The 8,863-nt window shown below is 46.0% G+C and overlaps 1 long non-coding RNA gene across 1 annotated transcript in view; it reads left to right on the top strand.

Annotated features, from left to right (window-relative positions):
• LOC123749245 (uncharacterized) overlaps positions 1 to 8,473 on the top strand; it is a 9,794-nt gene extending 1,321 nt beyond the window's left edge. Inside the window, exon 2 of the long non-coding RNA XR_006771870.2 lies at positions 4,678 to 8,473. This is a non-coding gene — a long non-coding RNA (uncharacterized lncRNA). The remainder of the gene's footprint in view (positions 1 to 4,677) is intronic.
• The last annotated feature ends 390 nt before the right edge of the window (positions 8,474 to 8,863 follow it).

The raw sequence follows: 8,863 nt of genomic DNA, 5'->3' as shown, positions 1-8,863 counted from the left end.
GCTATGACAGTCATGACAGGTGAGCTATGACAGTCATGACAGGTGAGCTATGACAGTCATGACAGGTGAGCTATGACAGTCACGACAGGTGAGCTATGACAGTCACGACAGGTGAGCTATGACAGTCATGACAGGTGAGCTATGACAGTCATGACAGGTGAGCTATGACAGTCATGACAGGTGAGCTATGACAGTCATGACAAGTGAGCTATGACAGTCATGACAGGTGAGCTATGACAGTCATGACAGGTGAGCTATGACAGTCATGACAGATGAGCTGCAACAGTCATGACAGGTGAGCTGCAACAGTCATGACAGGTGAGCTGCAACAGTCATGACAGGTGAGCTGCAACAGTCATGACAGGTGAGCTGCAACAGTCATGACAGGTGAGCTGCAACAGTCATGACACGTGAGCTGCAACAGTCATGACAGGTGACCTGCAACAGTCATGACAGGTGAGCTGCAACAGTCATGACAGGTGAGCTATGACAGTCAAGACAGATGAGCTGCAACAGTCATGACAGGTGAGCTGCAACAGTCATGACAGGTGAGCTGCAACAGTCATGACAGATGATCTGCAACAGTCATGACAGGTGAGCTGCAACAGTCATGACAGGTGAGCTATGACAGTCAAGACAGATGAGCTGCAACAGTCATGACAGGTGAGCTGCAACAGTCATGACAGATGAGCTGCAACAGTCATGACAGGTGAGCTGCAACAGTCATGACAGATGAGCTGCAACAGTCATGACAGGTGAGCTGCAACAGTCATGACAGGTGAGCTGCAACAGTCATGACAGGTGAGCTGCAACAGTCATGACAGGTGAGCTGCAACAGTCATGACAGGTGAGCTGCAACAGTCATGACAGGTGAGCTGCAACAGTCATGACAGGTGAGCTGCAACAGTCATGACAGGTGAGCTATGACAGTCAAGACAGATGAGCTGCAACAGTCATGACAGGTGAGCTGCAACAGTCATGACAGATGAGCTGCAACAGTCATGACAGGTGAGCTGCAACAGTCATGACAGATGAGCTGCAACAGTCATGACAGGTGAGCTGCAACAGTCATGACAGGTGAGCTGCAACAGTCATGACAGGTGAGCTGCAACAGTCATGACAGGTGAGCTGCAACAGTCATGACAGGTGAGCTGCAACAGTCATGACAGGTGAGCTGCAACAGTTATGACAGGTGAGCTGCAACAGTCATGACAGGTGAGCTGCAACAGTCATGACAGGTGAGCTGCAACAGTCATGACAGATGAGCTGCAACAGTCATGACAGGTGAGCTGCAACAGTCATGACAGGTGAGCTGCAACAGTCATGACAGGTGAGCTGCAACAGTCATGACAGATGAGCTGCAACAGTCATGACAGGTGAGCTGCAACAGTCATGACAGGTGAGCTGCAACAGTCATGACAGATGAGCTGCAACAGTCATGACAGGTGAGCTGCAACAGTCATGACAGGTGAGCTGCAACAGTCATGACAGATGAGCTGCAACAGTCATGACAGGTGAGCTGCAACAGTCATGACAGGTGAGCTGCAACAGTCATGACAGGTGAGCTGCAACAGTCATGACAGGTGAGCTGCAACAGTCATGACAGGTGAGCTGCAACAGTCATGACAGGTGAGCTGCAACAGTCATGACAGGTGAGCTGCAACAGTCATGACAGGTGAGCTGCAACAGTCATGACAGGTGAGCTATGACAGTCATGACAGGTGAGCTGCAACAGTCATGACAGGTGAGCTATGACAGTCATGACAGGTGAGCTGCAACAGTCATGACAGGTGAGCTATGACAGTCAAGACAGGTGAGCTGCAACAGTCATGACAGGTGAGCTATGACAGTCATGACAGGTGAGCTATGACAGTCATGACAGGTGAGCTATGACAGTCATGACAGGTGAGCTGCAACAGTCATGACAGGTGAGCTATGACAGTCATGACAGGTGAGCTATGACAGTCATGACAGGTGAGCTATGACAGTCATGACAGGTGAGCTATGACAGTCATGACAGGTGAGCTATGACAGTCATGACAGGTGAGCTATGACAGTCATGACAGGTGAGCTATGACAGTCATGACAGGTGAGCTGCAACAGTCATGACAGGTGAGCTATGACAGTCATGACAGGTGAGCTATGACAGTCATGACAGGTGAGCTGCAACAGTCATGACAGGTGAGCTATGACAGTCATGACAGGTGAGCTATGACAGTCATGACAGATGAGCTGCAACAGTCATGACAGGTGAGCTGCAACAGTCATGACAGGTGAGCTGCAACAGTCATGACAGGTGAGCTATGACAGTCATGACAGGTGAGCTATGACAGTCATGACAGGTGAGCTATGACAGTCATGACAGGTGAGCTGCAACAGTCATGACAGGTGAGCTGCAACAGTCATGACAGGTGAGCTGCAACAGTCATGACAGGTGAGCTATGACAGTCATGACAGGTGAGCTATGACAGTCATGACAGGTGAGCTGCAACAGTCATGACAGGTGAGCTGCAACAAATCTGTGACAAAGTTCTTTAGTTATATATCTAACTATTATGGGTCCAAAGCTGGATATAAATGTGTGTTAATGTTAACAATGTCTGGTGTGTGTGTTAATGTTAACAATGTCTGGTGTGTGTGTTAATGTTAACAATGTCTGGTGTGTGTGTTAATGTTAACAATGTCTGGTGTGTGTGTTAATGTTAACAATGTCTGGTGTGTGTGTTAATGTTAACAATGTCTGGTGTGTGTGTTAATGTTAACAATGTCTAGTGTGTGTGTTAATGTTAACAATGTCTAGTGTGTGTGTTAATGTTAACAATGTCTGGTGTGTGTGTTAATGTTAACAATGTCTAGTGTGTGTGTTAATGTTAACAATGTCTGGTGTGTGTGTTAATGTTAACAATGTCTGGTGTGTGTGTTAATGTTAACAATGTCTGGTGTGTGTGTTAATGTTAACAATGTCTGGTGTGTGTGTTAATGTTAACAATGTCTGGTGTGTGTGTTAATGTTAACAATGTCTAGTGTGTGTGTTAATGTTAACAATGTCTAGTGTGTGTGTTAATGTTAACAATGTCTGGTGTGTGTGTTAATGTTAACAATGTCTAGTGTGTGTGTTAATGTTAACAATGTCTGGTGTGTGTGTTAATGTTAACAATGTCTGGTGTGTGTGTTAATGTTAACAATGTCTGGTGTGTGTGTTAATGTTAACAATGTCTGGTGTGTGTGTTAATGTTAACAATGTCTGGTGTGTGTGTTAATGTTAACAATGTCTGGTGTGTGTGTTAATGTTAACAATGTCTGGTGTGTGTGTTAATGTTAACAATGTCTGGTGTGTGTGTTAATGTTAACAATGTCTGGTGTGTGTGTTAATGTTAACAATGTCTGGTGTGTGTGTTAATGTTAACAATGTCTAGTGTGTGTGTTAATGTTAACAATGTCTGGTGTGTGTGTTAATGTTAACAATGTCTGGTGTGTGTGTTAATGTTAACAATGTCTAGTGTGTGTGTTAATGTTAACAATGTCTGGTGTGTGTGTTAATGTTAACAATGTCTGGTGTGTGTGTTAATGTTAACAATGTCTAGTGTGTGTGTTAATGTTAACAATGTCTGGTGTGTGTGTTAATGTTAACAATGTCTGGTGTGTGTGTTAATGTTAACAATGTCTGGTGTGTGTGTTAATGTTAACAATGTCTGGTGTGTGTGTTAATGTTAACAATGTGTGGTGTGTGTGTTAATGTTAACAATGTCTGGTGTGTGTGTTAATGTTAACAATGTCTGGTGTGTGTGTTAATGTTAACAATGTCTGGTGTGTGTGTTAATGTTAACAATGTCTGGTGTGTGTGTTAATGTTAACAATGTCTGGTGTGTGTGTTAATGTTAACAATGTCTGGTGTGTGTGTTAATGTTAACAATGTCTGGTGTGTGTGTTAATGTTAACAATGTCTGGTGTGTGTGTTAATGTTAACAATGTCTGGTGTGTGTGTTAATGTTAACAATGTCTGGTGTGTGTGTTAATGTTAACAATGTCTGGTGTGTGTGTTAATGTTAACAATGTCTGGTGTGTGTGTTAATGTTAACAATGTCTGGTGTGTGTGTTAATGTTAACAATGTCTAGTGTGTGTGTTAATGTTAACAATGTCTGGTGTGTGTGTTAATGTTAACAATGTCTGGTGTGTGTGTTAATGTTAACAATGTCTAGTGTGTGTGTTAATGTTAACAATGTCTGGTGTGTGTGTTAATGTTAACAATGTCTGGTGTGTGTGTTAATGTTAACAATGTCTAGTGTGTGTGTTAATGTTAACAATGTCTGGTGTGTGTGTTAATGTTAACAATGTCTGGTGTGTGTGTTAATGTTAACAATGTCTGGTGTGTGTGTTAATGTTAACAATGTCTGGTGTGTGTGTTAATGTTAACAATGTCTGGTGTGTGTGTTAATGTTAACAATGTCTGGTGTGTGTGTTAATGTTAACAATGTCTAGTGTGTGTGTTAATGTTAACAATGTCTGGTGTGTGTGTTAATGTTAACAATGTCTGGTGTGTGTGTTAATGTTAACAATGTCTGGTGTGTGTGTTAATGTTAACAATGTCTGGTGTGTGTGTTAATGTTAACAATGTCTGGTGTGTGTGTTAATGTATCACTCACAGCGATGCTAACACCCGTTTTGCTGGGTTCCAGGGAGATGTTGGTGAAGGTGATTCAAGCATTGGTGATGACCTGCTTGATTGTTGCTGCCAGCAGCCGGCGTCTGCCCAGTGACCAGAGTGGGTCTGCCCTCCCTCAGCCTGCTCCTCCTCGGCCTACCTCTCCTGGAGACTACGTTTCTAAGAAAGAAAGTACCCCTGGCAGGAGGGAAAGTGACATGACTGCCACCAAATGGAGGGAAAGTGATCAGACCATCACCAGCACCGTGAGAAGTAGCCTAACTGCTACCAGCAGGAAGGAAACTACCGTCACCAGGAGGAAAATCACCCCCGGAACAAAGGAAAGTGTCCCCAACACGAAGGAAAGTGCCGCCAGTGGGAAGGAGACCGCCCCTCCCCCGACCACCACCACCACCACACTCGACCCCTTCATAGACTTCTGTAAGGAGGCGTGTGAGGCTGGCGTGGGCGGCCCGGAGTGTGACTGTCCTGACCACCCTATTGGTTAGTTGCCTGGTCCTTCTGGGGGCCCCCAGCAGGAGCAGGCGTGCGTGGGTGTCAACTCACTATACTACCCAGACCCGGGTTCGAGGCAGGACAGTACATCTCCGTCATTTCCCTGGGTATTACGAAGCCATTATTGCCTCGTACAAAGCCGGGATGAATATGATAGTCCTCTGTTAATAAACCTTTCCACATAACAGTTCGAAATCGCTGAAACTGGCGGTTCATAGAGGGCGTGACGCTATGTTATATCACTTGACACTTCACTGTACTATAGTGACATTGTAACAAATAGGTTTAAGTGCAGTAATTGATGTAGAAGCAAAATGATGGTGATTGTGAGAGATTGTACAAATTTACAGGTATGGACAGGTATATTAACGATGAACATACGCTGGTTTGTGCGTGTACATAAGTTACCATAAATGGTAATGAGTAATACCCATTACCAGTAATAATGGATAATATAATGTGGTATTATCTTGTTATCTGTTGTATATGGTTTTATGATGAGTCCATTTCCAATTGTCACATTCTCAAAACTTATCCAGACTTGTGGTTTGTTGTTGAACTCTGATAATTGTATCATTTACGGCAAAGACATCTAAGAGAAGTTGACAACCTCAAATGTTGAACTGTCATTTAGCAGCGTGTTCCGTCAAAGGCTGATAAGGCTGGTCACCCTAGTATGTTAGTGTCCGAACTAGTGTGTGAAACGGTGTAGTTGGCAGGTAATCTGACGGAACACTGACTGCTCCTCAGTGGTAGTCGAGCTTGGGACCACTGGCGTCTATGTTGAGAATGAGTACCACACCGCCACCTCACATTCACTCACGTTGTCTAGTGACTGACCCGCCCACCTTCATGGTGTCTAGTGACTGAACCGCCCACCTTCATGTTGTCTAGTGACTGAACCACCCACCTTCATGGTGTCTAGTGACTGAACCACCCACCTTCATGGTGTCTAGTGACTGAACCACCCACCTTCATGTTGTCTAGTGACTGACTCACCCACCTTCATGTTGTCTAGTGACTGAACCACCCACCTTCATGGTGTCTAGTGACTGAACCACCCACCTTCATGGTGTCTAGTGACTGAACCGCCCACCTTCATGGTGTCTAGTGACTGAACCGCCCACCTTCATGTTGTCTAGTGACTGAACCACCCACCTTCATGGTGTCTAGTGACTGAACCGCCCACCTTCATGTTGTCTAGTGACTGAACCACCCACCTTCATGGTGTCTAGTGACTGACTCACCCACCTTCATGTTGTCTAGTGACTGAACCACCCACCTTCATGTTGTCTAGTGACTGAACCACCCACCTTCATGGTGTCTAGTGACTGACCCACCCACCTTCATGTTGTCTAGTGACTGAACCACCCACCTTCATGGTGTCTAGTGACTGACCCACCCACCTTCATGTTGTCTAGTGACTGAACCACCCACCTTCATGTTGTCTAGTGACTGACTCACCCACCTTCATGTTGTCTAGTGACTGAACCACCCACCTTCATGGTGTCTAGTGACTGAACCACCCACCTTCATGGTGTCTAGTGACTGAACCGCCCACCTTCATGGTGTCTAGTGACTGAACCCCCCACCTTCATGTTGTCTAGTGACTGAACCACCCACCTTCATGGTGTCTAGTGACTGAACCGCCCACCTTCATGTTGTCTAGTGACTGAACCACCCACCTTCATGTTGTCTAGTGACTGAACCACCCACCTTCATGTTGTCTAGTGACTGAACCACCCACCTTCACGTTGTCTAGTGACTGAACCACCCACCTTCATGTTGTCTAGTGACTGAACCACCCACCTTCACGTTGTCTAGTGACTGAACCACCCACCTTCACGTTGTCTAGTGACTGAACCACCCACCTTCACGTTGTCTAGTGACTGAACCACCCACCTTCACGTTGTCTAGTGACTGAACCACCCACCTTCATGTTGTCTAGTGACTGAACCACCCACCTTCATGTTGTCTAGTGACTGAACCACCCACCTTCATGTTGTCTAGTGACTGAACCACCCACCTCCATGTTGTCTAGTGACTGAACCACCCACCTTCATGTTGTCTAGTGACTGAACCACCCACCTTCATGTTGTCTAGTGACTGAACCACCCACCTTCATGTTGTCTAGTGACTGAACCACCCACCTTCATGTTGTCTAGTGACTGACTCACCCACCTTCATGTTGTCTAGTGACTGACTCACCCACCTTCATGTTGTCTAGTGACTGAACCACCCACCTTCATGTTGTCTAGTGACTGAACCACCCACCTTCATGTTGTCTAGTGACTGAACCACCCACCTTCATGTTGTCTAGTGACTGAACCACCCACCTTCATGTTGTCTAGTGACTGAACCACCCACCTTCATGTTGTCTAGTGACTGAACCACCCACCTTCATGTTGTCTAGTGACTGAACCATCCACCTTCATGTTGTCTAGTGACTGAACCACCCACCTTCATGTTGTCTAGTGACTGAACCACCCACCTTCATGTTGTCTAGTGACTGAACCACCCACCTTCATGTTGTCTAGTGACTGAACCATCCACCTTCATGTTGTCTAGTGACTGAACCATCCACCTTCATGTTGTCTAGTGACTGAACCACCCACCTTCATGTTGTCTAGTGACTGAACCACCCACCTTCATGTTGTCTAGTGACTGAACCATCCACCTTCATGTTGTCTAGTGACTGAACCATCCACCTTCATGTTGTCTAGTGACTGAACCACCAGTAAACTCTTGGTTGTTTCATGACTCACAAAACTTAGCTGAGTACTGGCTGACCATCTGTGGTGGCTGACCATCTGTGGTGGCTGGTGGCTGACCATCTGTGGTGGCTGGTGGCTGACCATCTGTGGTGGCTGGTGGCTGACCATCTGTGGTGGCTGGTGGCTGACCATCTGTGATGGCTGGTGGCTGACCATCTGTGATGGGTGGTGGCTGACCATCTGTGATGGCTGGTGGCTGACCATCTGTGATGGCTGGTGGCTGACCATCTGTGATGGGTGGTGGCTGACCATCTGTGATGGCTGGTGGCTGACCATCTGTGATGGGTGGTGGCTGACCATCTGTGATGGGTGGTGGCTGACCATCTGTGATGGCTGGTGGCTGACCATCTGTGATGGCTGGTGGCTGACCATCTGTGATGGCTGGTGGCTGACCATCTGTGGTGGCTGGTGGCTGACCATCTGTGATGGCTGGTGGCTGACCATCTGTGATGGCTGGTGGCTGACCATCTGTGGTGGCTGAACTGACTCCATGGCTAAACTACGTGTGATTAGTAAATAATTACAGTGAAATGTATTTATTATATTGTATTTTTATCCTGTACTATTGTATACGGTAATGTGCAGCTGTAGCATGTTGTGTACTGTTGTACACTATAATGTTATCAGGTGTTACACTGTTCACTATTGTTCAATAATGTACTGAATTAAACTAAATGTACACCCTTGTACCTGATCCAAACATTGGAACAGTTTGTTCACAGACTGGAGTTAATTAAACAACTGTTTATTGGATTTATTGTTATTGTACAAATCTTGCGCTACAGTTATCTTGAGATGAAGTTATCTTGAGATGGTTTCGGGGCTTTTTTTTAGTGTCCCCGCGGCCCGGTCCTAGACCAGGCCTCCACCCCCAGGAAGCAGCCCGTGACAGTTGACTAACTCCCAGGTACCTATTTACTGCTAGGTAAC

The sequence above is a fragment of the Procambarus clarkii genome, chromosome 54 (genome assembly GCF_040958095.1).
Source record: "Procambarus clarkii isolate CNS0578487 chromosome 54, FALCON_Pclarkii_2.0, whole genome shotgun sequence".
NCBI lineage: Eukaryota > Metazoa > Arthropoda > Malacostraca > Decapoda > Cambaridae > Procambarus > Procambarus clarkii.
This window is presented reverse-complemented; position numbering and strand designations above follow the sequence as displayed.